The 26,809-nt window shown below is 33.4% G+C and overlaps 1 long non-coding RNA gene across 1 annotated transcript; it reads left to right on the forward strand.

Annotated features, from left to right (window-relative positions):
* Positions 1 to 7,350: 7,350 nt before the first annotated feature.
* LOC114333782 (uncharacterized) lies at positions 7,351 to 14,793 on the forward strand. The gene is made up of 2 exons (XR_007698535.1): positions 7,351 to 11,981; positions 13,957 to 14,793. It is a non-coding gene; the product is annotated as an uncharacterized LOC114333782 (long non-coding RNA).
* The last annotated feature ends 12,016 nt before the right edge of the window (positions 14,794 to 26,809 follow it).

The following is a 26,809-nucleotide window of genomic DNA, read 5'->3' on the forward strand; positions in this document are numbered from 1 at the left end:
TTTGATTTATGGTTTGCATGGGTCGCGAACCATGGCCATAAAACTTATATAGTCACTTAACTGTGTCAGGGTTTTAGCGTGGGTTCAGGATTGATCACCCTGTACTTGTGCACTCCACTTGGCTCAGAAATATATTAATACCTATCAGTTGTTCCTTGAGTGTCTCTTAGGTTGAAATTAGAATGTGTCATTTAGAATTGGATCGTTCTGATATTCAGCAGTAAGTAAGTCTGTTTAACTTTGTTGCCAGTTTAACTTTGGGTCAGTTTTAAGTCCTTTTCTATTTAATCTTTACACAGCTGATTTTCATAATATTAGTATCGACAATATTTCGTTTAATATAATGCAATATGCTGATGACTTTTGTATTTATACTGAATCTTCTTCTTCTTTCTCATAATCCTTAGTGCCCTTCAGGGCGTCGGATAAAACTTATACTGAATCTAAAAAATATAATGATGGCTTAAACACATTGGAAAATATCCATGAACATTGCTGTGAGTGGTTTAAAAAAAAATGGTTTTGAGTTAGCAAACAACAAGTCTAACATTTGTATATTCACTAGAAACAATTTACCTCAAAGAGAACAAATACAATTAAATGATGATTACTTTCCTGTTTGTAAATCAGTAAAATATCTGGGTATGATTCTGGATACCAAATTGACCTGGAAACTGCACGTTGATTTTATGCTTGATAAATGCAGTAAAGCACTAAATTTTCTTAAATCAATTGCAAAAACTTGGTGGGGTGCAGATGTTGAAACATGTCTTTTATTTTATCGTTCATATATCAGATCTATTATAGATTATGGCTCAGTACTGTATGGATCGGCTAGTAAAAATATTTTAGGTCGTATATATGTTTTTCTAAACACAGTATTGCGCTGTTGCATAGGTGCTATGAGATCTACCCCTATTGAACCACTCTATGTTGAAACAATGGAACCGCCGACTAAATTCAGAAGGGAATATCTCAGTCAAAAATTTCTTCTAAAGATCCGATGTTACAACACTTGTTTATATAAAGAAATTAGTACTTTAAATTATTTTGATTTAACAAATAAATATTGGGCTCACAAAAGCTCGCTACCGTTATGTGACGCATTTCGAAACACTGCGGATAATAATACTGAACGTGCAGTTGCAAATAAAGTGGTAGATTTCGAAGATTTCTTTGAGTTACTAAATCAAGTAGATATTATACAACCCAGTTATCATGAGCACTTTTTATTAAACAGTATTGTTTTAAACAACTACCTTACAAATTGGTCAAAATCTGTTTGTATTTATACAGATGCATCCAAAAGTCCAAATGGTACTGGTTGTGCCTTTTATATTCCAGATAAATTTATAGAAAAAATGTTTAAACTGCCCTCAAATTTCTCCATTTTTACTGCCGAGGCTGCGGCGGTATATGAGGCTTTAATTTATTTCAAGTTGGCATCCTATAATTCCGCAATAATTTTATTTGATTCATTATCTGTGCTTACTGCTATTCAAACACCTCACCTACCTTATAGTACTTCTAATCAATACATTTTTTTAATAAAAAAAATCTTATTTGAAATTAATAAACACATCCCAAAAATAAAACTTATGTGGATCAAAGCACATTCAGGACTTACACATAATGAGCATGTAGACCAATTAGCTAAAAATTCCCTCATCCATGGAACAGTAACCAAATATCAGCCCTGCATTCTAGATGCTTTTGCTTGTTTAAGAACTGAACAGATGAAGAGCTGGAAAACACACTTGGAAAGGTACTGTAACATTTCAACAACACAATACAGTTTGATACAACCGATTATTCCAGAAAAACCTTGGTATAAGAATTTCACCCTCCCTCGCAAATACATATCCACCATCAGTAGAATTAGATTTGGACATGCATGTTATCCTGCACATTTATTTAAAATAAACATATTAGATTCGAATATTTGTCAAGAATGTGAGGTTAAAAGTGACTTGAACCACATATTTTTTGAATGCAAAAAGCATAAACACCTAACCAATCACCTAATTAAAAGAATTATAGACCAGAACATCCCACTCCCTGTAAATATTCTCTTTATTCTGTCACTGAATAAAAAGAAAATTTTTGATTGTTTGGTATCTTTCTTGTCGGATAGTAAAATATTATTGTAATTAGTTATAAGTATTTGTAAAATATGTTTAAAAAAATATAAAAAAAAATAAAAAGAAAAAAAAAATTAAAAAAAAATTAAAAAAAAAATTAAAAGAAAAATAAATAAAAACATGAAACGAAAAAAAATAAATAAAAAAATTAATAATTAAAAAAATATATTAAAGAAAAAATCACTAAGAGGATTTAAACCTCCGCGGGGATGAACCGGGTTGACATCCTATCGTAGTGACAAAAAAAACAAAACAAAAAACAAAAAAAAACTAAAATACAATACAAAAAAGAATGCATTTATTTTAATATTAAGATTAATACTTTTATTTGTAAAATGTATACACTATGTGTTCTTGATAAACATTAAGTAATATAATATATTTATATTTATTAACATAGTATGTACATTAGCTGTAATGAGTAGGTACATAAGAAGTGAAAAATTGTAATAATATTATAATAACCAAGTTTCACTAATTGGCAATATCTTTAATACATTTACTTTTGATTGAGACTGGCTGAATGACCATAGTCCAAGCCAAAAAAGAAAAAAAAAAAACTTTGTTGCCATCTCCTAGTTATTATCTTTAAGCGATTTGAGTTTTAATATATCTTATTACCTGAAGTTTGTTTACTTGTCTCACTACCTCCTACTTGGATGAGTGGATGTGAGTATGTGAGTTATCTTATTTGTCTCCCTACTGAGCATTATGCTAGTAGATGTCCTTCTACCTTATATATGAAAAGGTAGATGTGAGTTTATCTTTACCTTTATCTTGAGTTTATCTCATACCTTTACCTTGGTGAGTTTATCGCTTATCTATATCTTGATTAATTTGTAGCAGATGGATTTCTACTACAATGTTTTATAAAAAAATATCCATTAATTTTAATCCTATCCCAAGAAAAATATTAATTTTTCTAATATATTTTGCGAGTTTATATATCTTTAAAATTTCCTAAGCCGCTCCTGTTCGCATTGTAAAGGTTAGGAAATTTCCTATTTATTTGTGTAGCAATAACCAACTACGTAGATTGTTATTGAAAACATCCATTATTCGAGAATGAATCCTCTAAAAGGTTCAGTGTTTTTCCTTTAAGTTTTGAGCGCTAAAAATCCCATGTTATTATTGGTCTGCATTTTGAAAGATCCTTGAGTTGTAGTTGAGGATTGGTCAATAGTTTTGGCCGAACGATCGAGAAGAAATGCATCGTTTGGACGCGAGAGAGACGTGACGATGTAAAGTTAGTTCTAAAAGTACATCAGCTCTGTAAGCATCTTTTTGTTAGAACTCAACTAACAGACTCGCAGAAAGTCGCACTTTGCCGGCCAAAATGGTTTTCTTCTTATAGTAAAAGAACTAATGGATTTCTAACATGTCAAGGAATATAATGACAATAGTTTCACGGCATTTTAATGGATATATTATTGTGAAACAGTTCTATTGTTATGCAGTTTGATTTGCCGGTAAAAGAAGTGCGTGGTTTCCTGGTTCCTGTCCTTTATGTAGCTGTTGCTATTTTTATGATGTTTTGATTTGTTCATGTTCCAGTAAGAAATGCCCAGATGATATTATTTGGTATCGATTTTATCCAGTTTTGTAATGATTTGAATATCTTCCCCTCCCAGCCCCGTCTGAATGGAAAATTTTGAAGTTCCAAGTGTTGTGACATGGATTTTTGTTTTAACAAGGTATGATAATGTTTATTTTAAATAATTCACAAGTGGATATTATTGGTAAAGGTTTTACATAATTAAAAATGTTTGTTTTCAACATGGAAAATATATTATGTAAAGTAAATATTAGATGGCAGTGACATTTGACAGCCATGTCAAATTTTTGTTTTGGTACACTGCTAAAAATAAGGTTAAAAATTGTAAAATCATGTATTTTGTTATTATTATTCATTTCTGGTTTGAGAATGTGTCTATTCTCAATAAAAATAAAAAGGTATTAAGGTTTAAATAAACACTATAAAATGTACACATCTTTATTTCTGTAACCTCTTTATTTAAGAAAATTATTAACAGATATCTAATACAAGTGAATAAGTTTTTTACAGAATAAACGTTTTTTGTGATTATTGATTTGGTCGTTTGAGTAGATGTGTGATAATAGTTGGTATGGTCCGTGTATGAGCTAATTCGGTATGGTCTGTGTGAGTAAGTTCCGTGATTTTCCAGCGAAGCCTATCTATATTTGGGTATATTATTGCCACAGGTTAGTTGGAGAAGTCGTCCTTGAAGAAGTAACCCCATGAAGAAGTGAAGAGGGAAACCGTGGTGAGGCCCCTCCACTTGTTCATGAAGAAGTGAAGAGGGAAACCGTGAAAATTAAAATTTTGCTAAAAGTTACAATTAAAATGTTTAGAATATTGAATCCACTTATAGAGTATAACAATATGTTATATTTTTTTGCATGTATTCTTGTAGATCATCAGTTTTTTAAGTTGAAGCGTTTTACCTGTCTGCTCTAATGGGATCAAGGAAAGACTATCTATAGAGATACTGGGGAGTCGAAATGGGGCTAGCAGAAGGAACAGACACGCAAACCTTCATGCGAACGGCAGCTCATTTTTTGTGCGGTGGCAGGTCGTAGATTCGTTGGGAGGGGTAGGAGGGTTTAAAGAAGACTAAACTACATAACCAAATAAGCAAAGGATACTTACACAGACTTGAGGACTTTCCTACTATTTAAACAAATTGGGACGCCGTTTGAAAAATCCTCAAATTCTCATATCGAGTACTTACTGGAAAGCAACTGGGGGACATTCATCGTAGATTCCTCATTGGGGTTATAGTGGGCTACAAATTATCATCATTTGGCTTCTATGCCATTATATTTTCTTCTGTTCTAAAACTTATTCACTTGTATTAGATATCTGTTAATAATTTTCTTAAATAAAGAGGTTACAGAAATAAAGATGTGTACATTTTATAGTGTTTATTTAAACCTTAATACCTTTTTATTTTTATTGAGAATAGACACATTCTCAAACCAGAAATGAATAATAATAACAAAATACATGATTTTACAATTTTTAACCTTATTTTTAGCAGTGTACCAAAACAAAAATTTGACATGGCTGTCAAATGTCACTGCCATCTAATATTTACTTTACATAATATATTTTCCATGTTGAAAACAAACATTTTTAATTATGTAAAACCTTTACCAATAATATCCACTTGTGAATTATTTAAAATAAACATTATCATACCTTGTTAAAACAAAAATCCATGTCACAACACTTGGAACTTCAAAATTTTCCATTCAGACGGGGCTGGGAGGGGAAGATATTCAAATCATTACAAAACTGGATAAAATCGATACCAAATAATATCATCTGGGCATTTCTTACTGGAACATGAACAAATCAAAACATCATAAAAATAGCAACAGCTACATAAAGGACAGGAACCAGGAAACCACGCACTTCTTTTACCGGCAAATCAAACTGCATAACAATAGAACTGTTTCACAATAATATATCCATTAAAATGCCGTGAAACTATTGTCATTATATTCCTTGACATGTTAGAAATCCATTAGTTCTTTTACTATAAGAAGAAAACCATTTTGGCCGGCAAAGTGCGACTTTTTGAGTTCTAACAAAAAGATGCTTACAGAGCTGATGTACTTTTAGAACTGGCTTTACATCGTCACGTCTCTCTCGCGTCCAAACGATGCATTTCTTCTCGATCGTTCCGCCAAAAGTATTGACCAATCGTCAACTACAACTCAAGGATCTTTCAAAAGGACAGGAACCAGGAAACCACGCACTTCTTTTACCGGCAAATCAAACTGCATAACAATAGAACTGTTTCACAATAATATATCCATTAAAATGCCGTGAAACTATTGTCATTATATTCCTTGACATGTTAGAAATCCATTAGTTCTTTTACTATAAGAAGAAAACCATTTTGGCCGGCAAAGTGCGACTTTTTGAGTTCTAACAAAAAGATGCTTACAGAGCTGATGTACTTTTAGAACTCAAAAAGTCGCACTTTGCCGGCCAAAATGGTTTTCTTCTTATAGTAAAAGAACTAATGGATTTCTAACATGTCAAGGAATATAATGACAATAGTTTCACGGCATTTTAATGGATATATTATTGTGAAACAGTTCTATTGTTATGCAGTTTGATTTGCCGGTAAAAGAAGTGCGTGGTTTCCTGGTTCCTGTCCTTTTGAAAGATCCTTGAGTTGTAGTTGACGATTGGTCAATACTTTTGGCGGAACGATCGAGAAGAAATGCATCGTTTGGACGCGAGAGAGACGTGACGATGTAAAGCCAGTTCTAAAAGTACATCAGCTCTGTAAGCATCTTTTTGTTAGAACTCAAAAAGTCGCACTTTGCCGGCCAAAATGGTTTTCTTCTTATAGTAAAAGAACTAATGGATTTCTAACATGTCAAGGAATATAATGACAATAGTTTCACGGCATTTTAATGGATATATTATTGTGAAACAGTTCTATTGTTATGCAGTTTGATTTGCCGGTAAAAGAAGTGCGTGGTTTCCTGGTTCCTGTCCTTTATGTAGCTGTTGCTATTTTTATGATGTTTTGATTTGTTCATGTTCCAGTAAGAAATGCCCAGATGATATTATTTGGTATCGATTTTATCCAGTTTTGTAATGATTTGAATATCTTCCCCTCCCAGCCCCGTCTGAATGGAAAATTTTGAAGTTCCAAGTGTTGTGACATGGATTTTTGTTTTAACAAGGTATGATAATGTTTATTTTAAATAATTCACAAGTGGATATTATTGGTAAAGGTTTTACATAATTAAAAATGTTTGTTTTCAACATGGAAAATATATTATGTAAAGTAAATATTAGATGGCAGTGACATTTGACAGCCATGTCAAATTTTTGTTTTGGTACACTGCTAAAAATAAGGTTAAAAATTGTAAAATCATGTATTTTGTTATTATTATTCATTTCTGGTTTGAGAATGTGTCTATTCTCAATAAAAATAAAAAGGTATTAAGGTTTAAATAAACACTATAAAATGTACACATCTTTATTTCTGTAACCTCTTTATTTAAGAAAATTATTAACAGATATCTAATACAAGTGAATAAGTTTTAGAACAGAAGAAAATATAATGGCATAGAAGCCAAATGATGATAATTTGTAGCCCACTATAACCCCAATGAGGAATCTACGATGAATGTCCCCCAGTTGCTTTCCAGTAAGTACTCGATATGAGAATTTGAGGATTTTTCAAACGGCGTCCCAATTTGTTTAAATAGTAGGAAAGTCCTCAAGTCTGTGTAAGTATCCTTTGCTTATTTGGTTATGTAGTTTAGTCTTCTTTAAACCCTCCTACCCCTCCCAACGAATCTACGACCTGCCACCGCACAAAAAATGAGCTGCCGTTCGCATGAAGGTTTGCGTGTCTGTTCCTTCTGCTAGCCCCATTTCGACTCCCCAGTATCTCTATAGATAGTCTTTCCTTGATCCCATTAGAGCAGACAGGTAAAACGCTTCAACTGTCGCCCTAGAACGTGGGGCATGTCTTTTTTGCCTCCCTCAGACCCCATTTGCATGTTCCCACTACCATGTCCTTTTAGCCTCCTTTCGGTCTCATTTGTACTACAACTGTTAGGCAGTGCCCGTCTTGGGTAGCCGATCTCAGTTTGTGGTGCAGGTGTTTCCGATAACATGGAAGCTCGACTCGTGTCATGTTTTGTATGCCCACTGTTACAAGTCTAGCTTGTAGACATGTTCAACTAGTAGTTAGCCTATCTACTAGTCCCCAATGTCTTTAGCCACCCCCCACTTAGTGTTACATTTGTAACGTACACCCTGAAGTTTGACCTGAGTAGATATCGCCCCAGTCTTCCCATGTAGTTTAGCCCAGATTCCTCTTGTCTTGCCCCCCCGAAACTGTTTCATGTCTGTTAGTGCCCCCGAAACTGTTTCAGTCTGTTAGTCCCCATGAAAGAGCCCATTTTTGTAGTTTTTGTTGCAGAATGTTAATAATTTTTCCAAAGAGGTGTAAGTATGTACACATTTTGTTGTGATGTTGATTTGGTCGTGCTGTTGATTGTATAGGCATGTACCATTTCATACATCATAGTGTATTTAACTTGTAACCCCATATGTATACTGGTATTGTATTGTATTGTATGTATCGTAGAACAGAATTGTATGTTATTTTAGCGTACTAACTGTATTGTATTGATATTGTACCCATGATGAAAGCATTGAATTGATTTTTTTGAAAGTATTGATGAAATATATAGACAAACAGTTGAATAAAAAAGTAACGTAAAATTTTTTTTGAAAATTTTGATTAAAAGTAACGTTAAATATTTTGAATATTGAATCCAATTATGAAGTATAACAGTATGTTGTATTTTTTGCATGTATTCCTATAGATCAACAGTTTTTTACAGAATAACCGTTTTTTGTGATTATTGATTTGGTCATTTGAGTAGATGTGTAATGTTGTTGGTATGGTCCGTGTATGAGCTTAGCCCCGTATAGTCTGTGTGAGAGTAGTCCCTTGTTTTTCCAGCGAAGCCTATCTCTGTTGGTGTATGTCATGCCACAGGTTAGTTGGAGAAGTCATCCCATTGAGAAGTCATCCCCTTGAGAAGTGGCCCCGTGAAGAAGTGAAGAGGGAAACCGTGGAGAGGCCCCCCACTTCTGTGTTTTTTTCAAGCAGCCAGGAGAAAAGCTGTCACTTTTAGATTTGAAGATAGCGTTCTCTGTCGACACTGTTTGAGAATAACTGTCTTGAAGTGTAGAAGTTAGCCCCTGAAAAAGCCCCCCCCTTGTCTGTGTTGCCCCTTGTTTTTTTTTTTGACTAATCTATCTTTGTAGGTGTCAAAAGGATGCCAGAGGTTAGTTAAAAAGAGCCCGTGAAGTAGTAGTTGAAGTCTCCCCCCTGTGAAGTGAAGTAGTAGAAGTCCCCCCGTGAATGAAGTATGTCTTTTTGTATCTGACATGTCACAAGTGTAATACTCGTGATGAAGGAAGTGTTGTTCAGCTATCTGTGAACACTTTCATTAGTAGTCGGAGCAAGAAATGTCTTATCCCGTGTGAGCTCATATAGGAACCAAATTTCAATATTGTTTGTGTTTGTAAGCCCCTGAGTATATCTAGAAGTCAAAAAGTATGTTGTTGTCTGTTTGTTTGTCTATCCCTGTTTAGTCTGGAAATTTTAGAGTCTGTTATCCCGTATTGTTCTGTTAGCCCCTGTCCATGATAGAGTTTGATTTTTTTGGCGAATAGTTCGTTGACCTCTCTTGTGTTTGTTTATTGAAAGTAGGCTAAGAGCAGAAGCTGTGACAAGGCTGGTGAGCTTAGGATCTGGCCGCGTTGAGTACAGGTGAAGCTTGCTTTCGGTGGATAAATGGAAGTGGTCGTTCGTCGGAATTGTCATTCTTTCCAATGTCCCTTTGGTCTTTCCCTTGTGTTTGCTTTCATCCCTGTTTTGAAAAAGTAGTCTAACCCCAGTTTGGAAGAGTGAAGTCTACTCATGTTTTGGAAAAATAAAGTCTACCCATTGTTTTGGAAAAGTAAGATCTACTCATGTTTTGGAAAAGTAAGATCATATCCCCGGTTTTGAAAAGTGAAGAATATCCCAGTTAGTGATTTGAAAATGAGAAAGTTGTCTGGTGAACTTTCATGAAAAGCTTTTATGTCCTAGATTGGACTTTGGATTGGAAACGTAATGATGTAGTATTTCCTATGTCATGTGTTACGTTATTTTTTTTTGATCTTATTAAATGGTTTGATATCCCGTTTGAATCCAGTATACTAGTTTTTTTTGGTCTTTTATGTTGTCACACGCATTCCCCCCTGTTTGGTCTTGTTTGAATGAGTTGTTGAGATAAGTTATTTGTGACATTTTATCTCAACGAGGTATTTAGAATGGATTGTCTAAATCCTCCTTTTGCAGAACCGTTGCCGAATGTCCCGTGAAACTCGCTAGGTGTTTAGAGTTTAAGCAGATGCCTATCTGCTGAGCCAAGAGCTCAGAAAGATTTTTTTAGTTTTTGAAAACCAATCTTGGTTAGGCAACGAGGTGATGAGGCTGTGTCTGCCCTGCTATATGGTATGTATTATATGGTATATATAATATGTATATCACTTGTGTTACTGTCGTGGATGTCAGCGAGGTCCACACAGGGCACAAGATTATTTCTTTCCCAAGACACAGAAACTCCTGTCACCTACAGTTCTCAGTAGAGTCTTTAAACATTTAAGTCTACTCGACTTTAAAGAGTCTGGCGATTGATGGCACGCTAGCCCACTCCCTAATGATGTTTTGTTTTTGTTTAATCCCCACTAGCCATTATTTAAATATTTTAGTATTGTTTATCCTGTCATACCCAAGAAGTCAATGTTTTTTTTGTTGTTATCGAAAACTGAATAGTTAATCCAGTTTCCTCTCTTCCGAGGAGGCTATTGTAGCAGATGGATTTCTACTACAATGTTTTATAAAAAAATATCCATTAATTTTAATCCTATCCCAAGAAAAATATTAATTTTTCTAATATATTTTGCGAGTTTATATATCTTTAAAATTTCCTAAGCCGCTCCTGTTCGCATTGTAAAGGTTAGGAAATTTCCTATTTATTTGTGTAGCAATAACCAACTACGTAGATTGTTATTGAAAACATCCATTATTCGAGAATGAATCCTCTAAAAGGTTCAGTGTTTTTCCTTTAAGTTTTGAGCGCTAAAAATCCCATGTTATTATTGGTCTGCATTTTGAAAGATCCTTGAGTTGTAGTTGAGGATTGGTCAATAGTTTTGGCCGAACGATCGAGAAGAAATGCATCGTTTGGACGCGAGAGAGACGTGACGATGTAAAGTTAGTTCTAAAAGTACATCAGCTCTGTAAGCATCTTTTTGTTAGAACTCAACTAACAGACTCGCAGAAAGTCGCACTTTGCCGGCCAAAATGGTTTTCTTCTTATAGTAAAAGAACTAATGGATTTCTAACATGTCAAGGAATATAATGACAATAGTTTCACGGCATTTTAATGGATATATTATTGTGAAACAGTTCTATTGTTATGCAGTTTGATTTGCCGGTAAAAGAAGTGCGTGGTTTCCTGGTTCCTGTCCTTTATGTAGCTGTTGCTATTTTTATGATGTTTTGATTTGTTCATGTTCCAGTAAGAAATGCCCAGATGATATTATTTGGTATCGATTTTATCCAGTTTTGTAATGATTTGAATATCTTCCCCTCCCAGCCCCGTCTGAATGGAAAATTTTGAAGTTCCAAGTGTTGTGACATGGATTTTTGTTTTAACAAGGTATGATAATGTTTATTTTAAATAATTCACAAGTGGATATTATTGGTAAAGGTTTTACATAATTAAAAATGTTTGTTTTCAACATGGAAAATATATTATGTAAAGTAAATATTAGATGGCAGTGACATTTGACAGCCATGTCAAATTTTTGTTTTGGTACACTGCTAAAAATAAGGTTAAAAATTGTAAAATCATGTATTTTGTTATTATTATTCATTTCTGGTTTGAGAATGTGTCTATTCTCAATAAAAATAAAAAGGTATTAAGGTTTAAATAAACACTATAAAATGTACACATCTTTATTTCTGTAACCTCTTTATTTAAGAAAATTATTAACAGATATCTAATACAAGTGAATAAGTTTTAGAACAGAAGAAAATATAATGGCATAGAAGCCAAATGATGATAATTTGTAGCCCACTATAACCCCAATGAGGAATCTACGATGAATGTCCCCCAGTTGCTTTCCAGTAAGTACTCGATATGAGAATTTGAGGATTTTTCAAACGGCGTCCCAATTTGTTTAAATAGTAGGAAAGTCCTCAAGTCTGTGTAAGTATCCTTTGCTTATTTGGTTATGTAGTTTAGTCTTCTTTAAACCCTCCTACCCCTCCCAACGAATCTACGACCTGCCACCGCACAAAAAATGAGCTGCCGTTCGCATGAAGGTTTGCGTGTCTGTTCCTTCTGCTAGCCCCATTTCGACTCCCCAGTATCTCTATAGATAGTCTTTCCTTGATCCCATTAGAGCAGACAGGTAAAACGCTTCAACTGGCGCCCAACGTGTGAGGCCGATTCATTTTTCTGCCTCCTTCAGTATCCAGTTGTTGTCTTGTCCAGTTGAACGCTTCAAATTATACCTCTTACCTTTATCTTGATTACAGAGTCCTATGAATCTGTCCTTCACTGTTCCTGTCGTAAAGAATTGGACCACGTCAATAGTTCAGTTTAGGTATTACAGTTAGGACATTTATTATCTTTTACCTTTGTGCATACTCTCTACCACGAGTAGATGCGGGCTTGACAGTATCTTTACCTTTTAGCATACCCTATACCATGAGTATAGTGGGCTTGCTAGTATCTTTACCTTACTCCTACTGCTATGAAAGCTAGTAGAGATGTGATGGATTATTTTTACCTTGAATTTTCAATGTTCTTGATATCCAGAACCATATCATATATGTTTAGGTTTCTAGTAATATAGTTTTAACTAGTCCTAATAAATTAGGCCCTCATTGAACTCTCGGGTGATTAATAGAATCTGGTTGCTCTAGTGTCAATGTTGGGGTATATTGATAGGATCTGTTTTAGGTTAATTGTTGTAAATGGTACTTGGTAGTATGCTAGGGGTTGTTAATACACAACCGTAATGTAGTCTTAATGATGCTTTTACTAACACTTGAGAATGTAGGTGATAAGTAGTGTAAATAGTTAACTTACTCTATAAATTTATAGTATTGTAGTTACAACGTAAGTGGTTAAGGTGTAATTTATTTTTTTTCTTCTTCTCTTTTGCCTTCCCTAACTCTTGGTCGTATTAAATTAAATTACATTATCTCGTTTAATAAATTTGGTCAATTACACATCCCTGCTCTGTTCAATATTAAAGTTACTTAATCCTAGACAATAAAAAAAAAGAAAGGTTTCTTTTTTTTTGCTGGAGATAAGGGAGAATGTAGCAGTTAGGCTACGGACCATTTAAAATTAAATACATTGATTTGCGATTAATTCAATTTAAATAAATAAATAAAATTAACAAGTACTATCCCTCCAGAAATTTCTTTTCGTGCCGCCAGCGATAAAATTAAAAGGTATTTTTACCATCAGATGGCTTGCGCGCCGCGATCGATTTCCGTTATCCATCGAAATTCCGGCAGTTTTGGTCAGAAACTCATCAAGAGCGTATATAGTGTGCAGCACAATTTATCTTTTTTAAGCGGCGAAGATCTAGAATCAATAAAATATACGCCATTTAAATGAAACAAAGACATCATAAATACTATTTATCCAAAAATCCAACGGTTAAATCCACAGTAACCAAAGTTATACGAATTTAAGTTTCAAAACCACACCGTAATGGCGATGGCGACCAATTATTAATAACTGTCAGCTGCACACACATTCTAGGTAAGCCTTGGATTATTATTTCTTATTGAAAACAGCCTAAATTCATAATTTATATCGTAATTTTGGGATCTAATTTGCGAGGAACAGGAGAATTTCATGTAGTTTTTATGTAAAGCTTCCATTTTAAAATCATTTCTTGTCCATTTACTTATCAGTTTTTTTTGATGATCGAATAAAAAAGATACCAATGATTTTGAAGTTTTATCGCGCAGGTGCATGTGAACGCGCATGCTTCTTTAAATGCTTGGACTGACAACCACTCAGTTCGTCACAGATTTAGACATAACCTAATGTTTTGTTTGGGAGGAATCAGTAATGTTTTGTTTGGTCTGGTACGGGAAATCTAAACTGTTGCAGTTACTCATGGAAACTTTTAAATATTCATTATGTTACTTTGTAGACTTTGCCGCATCCCATAGTCCAAATCCTTGGAATGATGTAGAGCATCCTAAGGACACCTGTAACTTGGCTTTGTTTCCAACAGCCTTCCAGACGCTTTAGATGTTGTAGTGCTAAGAGGATTTCATCCTAAATAGACCTGTCTTCGTGGGAATACCAGTGTGGAAGATAAGATAAGCTTTTACTTTATTTTTTTCTGTTGTTAAAGTAAAGTCAAGTTGCTTCTCATTCTTAACTGTAAACTTTTTGTGTGCACATAATTAGGTACATTTTGACTAGTTTTTGTAATTAATAGGGGGGTTCTAGTTGTTTTTTTTTAATAAAATAGGATTTCAAATAAATATTAAATACATAATGGATAATAATAATTGAAAATAAATCAAGTTTTTAAAATGTAATAGAGAAGAGAAATAGGGGTATTAAAGGGTTACCAACAAGAGTAATTTTCAAAGTTAAAAGGGTTTTTACAAACAAAATTTAATTAAAAGAGTTTCTGACCGACTCATATCTAGTGTTTTCTGTATATCTCCAGTATCTATGTTGTAAGTATACTACGAGCACATAGATCTGGAACGTTAGCTACTTGGACACTTGTCAGTCCCAGGACCATCATTTATATACTAACATTTGGCTATTCTCCCGGACTTGATTATTGAATCTTACTAATATTTGTTTACTTGGCACAATAGTGGTGATTTTTGCTATTTATTAGTGGTCTTTTGGCCGTATCTATTTCTACACCACTATTGTTTATATTACTGTAGGCTGTTACATATATAAGTAAAAGCTATTTTGATATTCGTTAGTATATTTATTGTAAATATATTTGTCAATAGTATTTTGCCTTTTATTTCAGTTCTTACTACAGTACATAACATAGCATTACAAGGTAAATATTGAATTTTTGCGTTGTTTCAGGAAATTGTCTCCAGTGTCATTTATTTATTTGATTTCTTGTTGTTCGTTACAAAAATCTCGAGCTGTTCAAATTCTAGGCCCAGAAGGTAGTTTTCTTCGCTAAAGGTAAAGTAAAATTAGCTTTTCCAAATTCTAGGTCAAGATAGCCCGGGTTGGCGCCCATTTTCTTCTTCTTCACTTATCGTACTGTTCGTACCCTTTTATTTCCAGTGTCTCATCTAGTCGTATTGAGTTTTTGTATTTAGAAAAAGGTCTCATTTTCTTCTTTGTATATACTATATCATCATCCAATATCTGTGTTTCACATTTCAAAAACCAATATTTAGTGTAAAAAGCTAGCCCGAACTTCCCCCTTTGAGATTTAGTGTCTCTCTGCCTATTTAAGTTAGTCTTCTGAGCTAAGTCCTTCTTAATTAATATCTTCAATAACTTCCCTATTCTACTTCTATCTCAATTTTACCTTTTTACTCCCTCTCATTCACAATACCCAGAGTATTGGGTTACAAAAGGCAACTTATAAACATTGGAAATATAATTTTAAAGTCTACTTTAAAATGTATAATATGTGTCTAAATTGCCGATATAAATGAGTCAGATTAAATAAATTATTAGAAGTAACATTTCTTTTAATTCATTAATATTTTTTGTATTTTGACGACGCCCGATTTGCCACCACCAAATTTATTTAAATGGTATATTTATTAACAACGACAACATAATATCATAGAAGTGGATAGTCAGTAATTTTTAAAAACACGTTATCTAATATTATTTCGTTAATTTTTCTATATCACGGCCGAGTATTGCTACTCGTGACCAGACATCTCGTAACGCGACAGTTCGTAACCGCGACACTTCGTAACGGCTACAGTTCGTAACTATACAAATTCGTAACGGACAATTCGTAACGTCCAAATTGAATTATTCTGTTTATTTTTGTTAACGTCGAAACTAACTGTTATTACAGTTACAATTAAAATTATGTTTATCAATTTAACGAAATATAGTAGGTACCTGGATAAACATGTTTAACAAATTTTATATTTCGTGTTTCAGAATATATTAAAAGTCTTTAAACACATACAAACTTTAAATATTTAAATACATACAAACTTCTAACAATATTTTTAAAAGTTTATCCCTATCATTGATACTTAAATTTGCATATACCTACTTAGGGTCGATTTCTCATACCTGCGTTAATCTATGGTTCAGTTGAACCAGGTTCACCGGTGATCTGTGGTTTTGTTTGGAATGCATTTCTCATTTCACGTTCATGTCAGCGCCCGTTCTACAGCTTTCGAGAAATGCCAATAGATGGCAAAAGGTAAAAAACTGTCGCCATTTTGAACTACCTTTTTTATGCTGTTCTTGAATAAAGTTAAATTTAAGTATTTATAGTCAAATATTCATTTTAATAATTATAAATAAATATTATAAAAACAAAAATAATGTTATCGTTTATCGTTAGGCTTAATATAATAAAACAGGATATATTAATATTATGACAGCGTTTCGTGTTAATACAACGCATGCGTAGTCCATGAAATCATCTGAACTGAGTTCTGAAATTTTTGAACGGCCGAATTCCACCGTTCAAGCATCGTTCAAGTTTAAACTGCCATCGGTTGAACGTGCGAATTGAGAAAGACGATTTTGACTTTAAACTGACGTTTACTAGAAGCTCAGGTTAAACTGGAGTTGAACTCGATATGAGAAATTGGCCCTTAGACAAAGAAATAATGAAGTAATTCGTGAAATCTTTAAGCCGACAACCGTCTTTAGACATTCCTAACTTTCTAAGTAAACATTTTTCTAAGTAAAATATTTTATTTAAATAATTTTTATTTGCGTGTTTAAATACTTTTATTATATTTTGAAACACAAAATACGAAATGCTTTAAAATGTTTATCCTGATACTCATTCGTTAAATTGATAAACATAATTTTATTTATACCTTTAATAACAGTAGTTTTCACGTTAACTAAAATAAACAGGACGTTACGAGTTGTCCGTTACGAACTTGTATAGTTAACAACTGTCACCGTTATGAAGTGTCGCTGTTACCAATTGTCCGGTTAGGAACTGTCGCGTTACGAGATGTCATGGAACCATTGCTACTACAGATGAATACTGTCAAGGGAGAGCTTAAAGTCATGTATCCAATAGGTCCGCGCTCTTGCAGTTGCTCCACATAGTGGATATTTTCGCGCTCCCGGACCGTGCAACGGTGTGCGCTGCGCCTCAGCGCACTAATCAGTGGCGGATCAAATAGAGGAGCGCATGCCATATTCATTGGAGCAGATACGTAGAGCACGGAGCGCAAGCGATGCGCGAACATAGTGGATACATGCCTTTATGTATTCCAACTTGGCACTGTCGCGTTACGAGATGTCATGGAACCATTGCTACTACAGATGAATACTGTCAAGGGAGAGCTTAAAGTCATGTATACAATAGGTCAGCGCTCCTCTTGCGCTCCGCGCTCTTGCAGTTGCTCCACATAGTGTATATTTTCGCGCTCCCGGACCGTGCAACGGTGTGCGCTGCGCCTCATCGCTCTAATCAGTGGCGGATCAAATAGAGGAGCGCATGCCATATTCATTGGAGCAGGTACGTAGAGCACGGAGCGCAAGCGATGCGCGAACATAGTGGATACATGCCTTTATGTATTCCAACTTGGCACAGCTCGCATACAAAGGTGTGAAGGAAATAAAACTAATGTTGTCGGACCACCTTTCCTTCGAGCCAGTTATTTTTTTTATTATTATTTAGTTAATGCCTCGGCAACTAATGGCCATTGGCATAGTAGGTACGGTAAATTTTTACAGTTAGGTACCTAGTGTCATGTGTAGTGTGTGTGTTGAGTAAGTGTCTTGTTACTTTACAAAGTCGACGTTATTGTCTTTGCAAAGAGACGCTAATTGTATCCCAATGTCTGCGGTCCCTGCGGTGAGTACCGATCCCACAAGGACAGAAACTATTTTCATTTATTAATTTATAATAAACGAAAAATTTCTGACCCTGGTGAGATTCGAACTCACGACCTTTCAAACATAGGTAGGCGCTCTTACCACTGAGCCACGGAGGGGGTGAGCCAGTTATTAACTTTCTTACGATTGGCAATCTATCTCTTGCCATTCTTACTGTTCTGTTTTCGGTCACAATCTTTGTAGCTAATTTTCGTTCTCAACCATTTTTGTGGTATCCTGATCGTAACATAATATCTGTATTCCCTTTTCTGTCACTCTATGTCCTTTTCTCTTTTCTACTTTTTTAATGTTTTCATCCATTATCAGATTTTATAATAATGGACTGTTTCATACTTATTGTAATATCAGGGATACACGTACAGAGTACGTGTATCGTGATTCATTATCGCGTTATTTGACATACTTCTAATGCAAATAATGCAATAATTAACGGTAATAGAAGCTAGTGTCGCCCCAGCATTAAAGTTCCAGAGCTAATCTAAACTAGAGCTTAAGATCTGTTGATGCAATTAGGCATAAAGAACCGAATTTTAAAAGCTGCTAATGCATTTTGGCACAGACATCTGATATTGATTGTTGAAATTTTATAAAGCCTGTATATGGTAAATAGGGGTCATTTTGAACACTTTTTAAAATAAACTAATATCTTTTCTGTTCCTGATGGTAAGTAAATAATAGACTTAATATTTGTAATAAGTTATTTTTTCATCTAAAAAGTGGCTGCACCTTCTAAATTAATTATTTTAAAAACTATATTACTGAATGAGAGAACAGTTTCAAATTAGGCATTTCATTGTCATTGACCAAGATTTATGACTAGGGAGCGGATTTTATGCTAAATGCATATTGCATGCTTATTTCGCATATTTGAGAACTTCACTAAATTTTGCATATTTTTAAAGAAACATGCATATTTTGTGCATATTTAAAAACATTTAAGTAAAAAAAAAATATTTTTTAATTCGACACATAATATTTCCCCGCACAGGCTGTCCTATCTATTAATTTGAGAACTACCTGAAGAGAGACGGCTCATTCACTGCCTTTTCATTTTTTCTTAAAAAATACCCGATCTTTACACAAAGTACCTACTTATAGTGCTTATAGTACGCCGTTATAAAATTATTGTAGGATGTTAAAATGATGATGGTTTACCGGGAAATCCTAATTTTATTTAATTTTATTATATTTATTACAATTTGTATCCCAATTTAATAGCTATAATTGTGGTGCCTCTTTAAAATCCCCTATTGTTAAGAGAATTTACAGCTTTGACCATAGTTTTACTATTTTCTAATGGAATTTGAAATATTCATGCTTTAGATCAGATCCCGTCTTTAAACGGCTTTAAAATTTTGGAGGACATAATATGCCAAATTTTTAATGGAAATTTTGAAATTGATTTTGGTGCAGAATTTTCGGCTTTAACAAATTATTTTAAATAGGCCCAATTACTTCTGTTGATGTTGAAAGGAGTTTTTCTAGTTACAAAAAAATATTTTATCTGATCAAAGAAAATGTTTCCTCGTAGAGAATTTGGAAAAACACTTTGTAGTAAATTATAATCGAAGATATAATAGTGATATTGTTGTTTTATTTTAAATAGGTAACTATTGGTAATTATCAGTTTTTGTAAAAAATGTGAATAAATTGCATATATAAAAAATAATGATTTTATTTGACAGATAATAAATAAGATTGCCGCCCCTTCCTTTAAAGAACCCCCTGGAATAAAATAGGACAGAAAATTTGTGGTTTCTCGATATGCGCATTTTTTGAATTTTTGTGCATATCTTGCGCATATTTCGTAGTTTTTTACTGCATATATATGCGCATATTTCATCAAAATTGATCGCATATAAATCCGCTCCCTATTCATGACCAATCTTTTTGTGACACTCTTTATAATTGATAATATTATATTATTATACTCTCATGTTTGTGATACTAATTTGGTAAGGAGTGCTTGGAAATATAATTTAAATAATTTACATAAATTTAAGAACTCCCCTCAATACTATTCTATCCTCAAAGTTCTGTAATTTACTTTGGGGTAAATCTACTTAAAAGGTCCATTGCGGGCAGGATCAAATTAAAAAATCGCTTTCGGAAACATTAAATAACAGAAACGAACCTTCGAAACTACTTTGCTCTTTTTCGTTTATTGAAAAGGCCTGAGCACATTCAATCATGCCCCTTTTAAATCTTTGCTTTAGTTCAAATAAATTGTGATTCTTATTTAAGGATCTTTTATTTTTTATAAACTTTAAAAATTGTTTTACGCTAAAGTGGAGAGGCCCAATATTTTGGAAGGGAGAAAGAATATTTTCGTGTGAGAATAGTAAGTTATTATTGCCAGTAATACACTCTAGTTTACCTAATACGCGCTTATTAATTTGAGACATTTTGAACACTTTTATTTACCTAAAGCTGTCCACTCATGGTACTGCGGTGCCGTTCGACAAAATCGTCGATGATATAAATTCTGCAGTACTGCAGCAGACCAGGTCAGTCTCTCTGTGGTCAAATTTTAGGATTTTGTTGGATGCTCGGTCATACACGATCAAAATTTTTCTCAGTTAGTCAGATTTGACAAAATTGAACGACGCCGCAGTATCGTGATTGGCCGGCTTAAGATTAAATTGGTAATAGTACTTACTAATAAATGTAATTAATCCGATAAGGATTATTAACAAGAGAAATGCAATACAATTATTTGAGATTTCATCCTATTACCATTGTTTAACGCATAACTGGTTCGCTTTCGACTCGCAGTTTACTCTTCATAAATAAGTTATATTTTTTTCTCAACAAAAATTCCTTACCATTAATTTATAATTCTACCTATTCATTGTTCTAGCGACTCATGATAATACGATAAAAACCATTTTTTCCAACAACTGTTTGATAAAAATACTTAAAATTTACTGGTAATATTGTCCGACAAATTTTTAAGAGGCTACATTAGCGCATCGTCAAAACGGAAAACGCGTTCCAAGATTGCAGCTTTAATTTTGAATATTTTGTTGAGATATTTGGCACATATATATATAAATATATATATATATATATATATATATATATATATATATATATATATATATATATATATATATATATATATATATATATATATATATATATTGTTATATTTTTATTTGATATAAAAATTAAAATTTGATAATTATAAACAAAATTCACTTTAATATAAAATATTTTTAATTTTCTCAACCTCGGGCATATAAATTTAGAACAACCTGTATACAACAAATTGTTATATTTAATTTTAAGAAGTGATTAGAATAAGCGTACGAAACTCGGAACAATGTGCTTAGATAAACAAAGTGAATGGCGCGTACCATTGTCGTTGTTCGCGGAAGGTTCGATCATTAGCCTATGTTAAATAAGACTCAAGTGAAATCGATAATAGGTCATTATCGTTGTTCGCGGAAGGTTCGATCATTAGCCGATGCTAAATAAGACTTAGTGGAAGTAGATAATAGATCATTAAATTTTGTAATTAGTAGAAACTAATTTTAGAATGGGAATTAACTATTTTTCTTTTGAAATCCATTAAGCATATTTAGAAAGATTAAAAATTGGTTTTGAGGAATACTGCGAATGAGAGTTGGTGGTGGAAGTTTGATTTGTGAATCTGGAAGGGATATTTAGAAAGTAGGGGAATGAATGACAAATAGAGATCAGAATGTTTTGAGCTGTCGAGAAGTGAAGTCGAGTAGTAGACGGTAGTGTACGGAGAGTGAGAAAGCCGGTAGTTCCGTGAGTGTGGAGTATCTATCGTGGAACGAGAAGTAGGCCAGGTCGAGAGTAAAAGAACCTCCTTGAGCCAAGAGTGTCCCGGTAGCTGATAGCAGTTTCGAAAAAGGTAGAACACAGCATCACGACCGAAGCAGGAACGAGAGCTATTCGAGCTAGTTTTTCAAAGGAGTACATTACTGGAAGCCAGGACGAGGTTTGATCGCAGCCAAGGATAGAAGGAACGGGTTTTGTGTGAGGACATTTTCAGTTCACCAGGAAAAGGTCAGTCTCATTTGTTTGGACATGAATGTATGGGTTTTTCGTATTAAATTCCACATAAAAATTGAATAACATAATCAATAATATCAGAAAAGCTTCATTAAACTTAAATAGAGTTGTTGCTAATAACTCCTAATAGTTAAATGTTAATAAAAACTTTCAATTGAAAACCAAAAGGAAATAAGATTCCCATTTGTAAATGTTATGTTTAAGAATAATAAGAAATAGCAAATATTAAGCATTGATTGCCTTTTAAATAAAATAAAAAATATTTTGATTATAATTGTAACCCATATGTGTATTTTTTTTACTCTTTTCTTTTCTATCCCGATTAGGAACCATTAAGAAATATTTGAAGCCACGAAAGTAAGTAATTAATTTATAATTCGCCCTGAGATTGAAAACATATTGATATGTGATCTGGTTAATTAATTAGATTAGTATTAATACATTGATTAAATTAAGTGACATATAAGAATATTATCTCATATCAATAATCAAGATCACATCAACTGTCGTCCAACGTGGAAAGCATTGTAAAGTATTTCTAGTGGCAAATTTGAAGGATAGAAAGAGTAAAGCCGGTATTTGAAAATTTATATGCCTGTGGTAAAAAGTGAGATACTTACATTTGATAACATAAAATTTTAGATCTCTTTAGGTACAAATTTTACATAACTGATTTAATATTTTAATTTTTACGATATTTACATTTGATATATTTATTGACAATTTATAATATTTGGGTGAGAAAAAGTCGTCTTGGTAACATACTAGTAAAATTTCATATTTGGCGGGGACAGTACTTCTTGAAAATAAATGTCTGTGACAAGAAGCCAAAGCAAAGACAACAAAAAACAAAAAGAACATTCAAATCAAGAGAATAATTCAGACCAAGAAGATATTTTAGACACGACAATCATGGCATCAGGACAGCAAGAATTATCAGGAATAGATAAATTATTGCAAATGATGCAACTCCAGTCACAAAGAATAGAACAGAAAATGGATGAAACACAACAAAAACTGGATGCCAATTCCTACAAATAAGAGAATTACGTGTAAGAGAAACAAAATCAAGAAGGTCGCGAGAAGATTACAGGCCCCGAGAAACACAGGATTACAGAGATAGAAATCAAAATAGGAGGGACTATACAAGACGAGATTTTAATCCCAGAAGGGAAAACGAAAATAGAGACAACGGAAGAGGAAATTATGAACAAAGAAATGAGCAATGGAATGAGGACAGAAATCGAGAATACCAGAATAGAAACACCACACGCTCAAATCAAGAAAACAGAAATAATGGTAGACAAAATGAACAGGGATATCAAGAAAACCGAAACAGATCCGACAGACCAAGAGAAAATAGAAGAGAAGTAAATAATACCCAGACAGATGGGTATGACGGAGAGAGACATTATGACGAAAATATAAACAACGATGAGCAACCGGCGTTTTTTCACGACGGCGCTCACTAAAAACCAAAAATCAAACAGGAATCTTTTGTAACCCCAAGGAGTTTATTAAATTGGCAAGAAACAACGAAAAGAAAAATGGAGTTAATTTAAAATTTGTGGATGGATTTATCAACGAGAAACCAATTAAAATTATGATAGACACTGGATCTGAAATAACATTGGTCAACAGAAAACTAATAGAAGAAGTTAACTTAACAAATTTAATTTACAAAATACCTAGGGTAAATTTAGTGGGCGCAAACAAACGGACATTGGCAACTATAAATGAAGGCATACGAGTAATGGTACGACTGGGTAAGAAGATGTATGCACTACAATGTGTAATAATGCCAAACATGTCACATGACATGATAGTAGGAGTTGACGAATTGGCAGAAAAACATGTAGTGATAGATTTTAAAAATAATACGATGAATCTAACAGAAGAAAAAGAAGAAGAACAGGACAAGGAACAGGAGAAACAAAATACGGACGAATCAGGTAAAGAACAAACAGTGGAAATGAATTTGGCAACGAAGCAAGGACAAAGAAGAAAAGGGAGAAAAAGTCAGAAAAAGACAAAAGAAAATGAAACCTGTGGCTCCTCAAAAGAAGAGTTGAGCCCAGAAGAAGAAAATTTGAGAGTATCAGAAACAAAGGAAACCTGGGATTCCTCAAAAGAAGAGACGAGCTCAGGAGAAGAAGAAATAAAGCAAAAAAATGAAAGCGAAAAAGATATGATCGAAACAGTGGCATTTGAAGAGGAGGCATATGAAAACGAGGATGCAGAATACACGATAAAAGTATGTGAAAAATCTGAGGAAAAAGACAGAAGATTAATATGGGAAAAAGGGAAAGACAACATAATAGCCGACACTCTAACACAGGATGAGGACACTGAAAATAAGGAAACAATTACTCTACAGGTGGGACTAATTAGAGTAATACAAGAAGAAGGGGTATAAGACGTAGATTAAAGTAAGGAAATATACAGGGAGTTGGTTTTGCCTCGAGAAAATTTATTTAAAAATGCAGATAAATTTTATCGAATACAAGGCGGGGATTTGTTATATTTTTATTTGATATAAAAATTAAAATTTGATAATTATAAACAAAATTCACTTTAATATAAAATATTTTTAATTTTCTCAACCTCGGGCATATAAATTTAGAACAACCTGTATACAACAAATTGTTATATTTAATTTTAAGAAGTGATTAGAATAAGCGTACGAAACTCGGAACAATGTGCTTAGATAAACAAAGTGAATGGCGCGTACCATTGTCGTTGTTCGCGGAAGGTTCGATCATTAGCCTATGTTAAATAAGACTCAAGTGAAATCGATAATAGGTCATTATCGTTGTTCGCGGAAGGTTCGATCATTAGCCGATGCTAAATAAGACTTAGTGGAAGTAGATAATAGATCATTAAATTTTGTAATTAGTAGAAAGTAATTTTAGAATGGGAATTAACTATTTTTCTTTTGAAATCCATTAAGCATATTTAGAAAGATTAAAAATTGGTTTTGAGGAATACTGCGAATGAGAGTTGGTGGTGGAAGTTTGATTTGTGAATCTGGAAGGGATATTTAGAAAGTAGGGGAATGAATGACAAATAGAGATCAGAATGTTTTGAGCTGTCGAGAAGTGAAGTCGAGTAGTAGACGGTAGTGTACGGAGAGTGAGAAAGCCGGTAGTTCCGTGAGTGTGGAGTATCTATCGTGGAACGAGAAGTAGGCCAGGTCGAGAGTAAAAGAACCTCCTTGAGCCAAGAGTGTCCCGGTAGCTGATAGCAGTTTCGAAAAAGGTAGAACACAGCATCACGACCGAAGCAGGAACGAGAGCTATTCGAGCTAGTTTTTCAAAGGAGTACATTACTGGAAGCCAGGACGAGGTTTGATCGCAGCCAAGGATAGAAGGCACGGGTTTTGTGTGAGGACATTTTCAGTTCACCAGGAAAAGGTCAGTCTCATTTGTTTGGACATGAATGTATGGGTTTTTCGTATTAAATTCCACATAAAAATTGAATAACATAATCAATAATATCAGAAAAGCTTCATTAAACTTAAATAGAGTTGTTGCTAATAACTCCTAATAGTTAAATGTTAATAAAAACTTTCAATTGAAAACCAAAAGGAAATAAGATTCCCATTTGTAAATGTTATGTTTAAGAATAATAAGAAATAGCAAATATTAAGCATTGATTGCCTTTTAAATAAAATAAAAAATATTTTGATTATAATTGTAACCCATATGTGTATTTTTTTTACTCTTTTCTTTTCTATCCCGATTAGGAACCATTAAGAAATATTTGAAGCCACGAAAGTAAGTAATTAATTTATAATTCGCCCTGAGATTGAAAACATATTGATATGTGATCTGGTTAATTAATTAGATTAGTATTAATACATTGATTAAATTAAGTGACATATAAGAATATTATCTCATATCAATAATCAAGATCACATCAATATATATATATATATATATATATATATATATATATATATATATATATATATATATATATATATATATATATATATATATATATATATATATATATATATATATATATCAATATATATATATATATATATATATATATATATATATATATAAATTAAACGAAAAGATTTCTCTGGTATACAGAAGAAATCTTTTCCGTAGAGGACGCGAAAATGTAAATTTCAAAGTCTTCATAAAAGACGATGAACGACAAAAGACACCTCTTTGTGTCACAGATTTGTCTACAAAGCCACGTTATTCGCTACACATTCGTCAATAACGGAGAAGAACCGTGATATGAAAGGAAACGGCAATTGCATTTTATTTCACTTCGACCACTACCGATATTCTACACGACGTGTTTCGAGCTCATGTCAAGCTCTCGTCAGGAACATCTAGGTGGATGGTCGAGGTGTAAGAAAATGCTTTTGGCCTTTCTGGTAATAATAAAATAACCAGACTTCAGTACACTTGGTACGACATCTATATAAATTAAACGAAAAGATTTCTCTGGTATACAGAAGAAATCTTTTCCGTAGCGGACGCGAAAATGTAAATTTCAAAGTCTTCATAAAAGACGATGAACGACAAAAGACACCTCTTTGTGTCACAGATTTGTCTACAAAGCCACGTTATTCGCTACACATTCGTCAATAACGGAGAAGAACCGTGATATGAAAGGAAACGGCAATTGCATTTTATTTCACTTCGACCACTACCGATATTCTACACGACGTGTTTCGAGCTCATGTCAAGCTCTCGTCAGGAACATCTAGGTGGATGGTCGAGGTGTAAGAAAATGCTTTTGGCCTTTCTGGTAATAATAAAATAACCAGACTTCAGTATACTTGGTACGACATCTATATAAATTAAACGAAAAGATTTCTCTGGTATACAGAAGAAATCTTTTCCGTAGCGGACGCGAAAATGTAAATT

Source organism: Diabrotica virgifera, chromosome 6 (assembly GCF_917563875.1).
Source record: "Diabrotica virgifera virgifera chromosome 6, PGI_DIABVI_V3a".
Classification (NCBI taxonomy): domain Eukaryota; kingdom Metazoa; phylum Arthropoda; class Insecta; order Coleoptera; family Chrysomelidae; genus Diabrotica; species Diabrotica virgifera.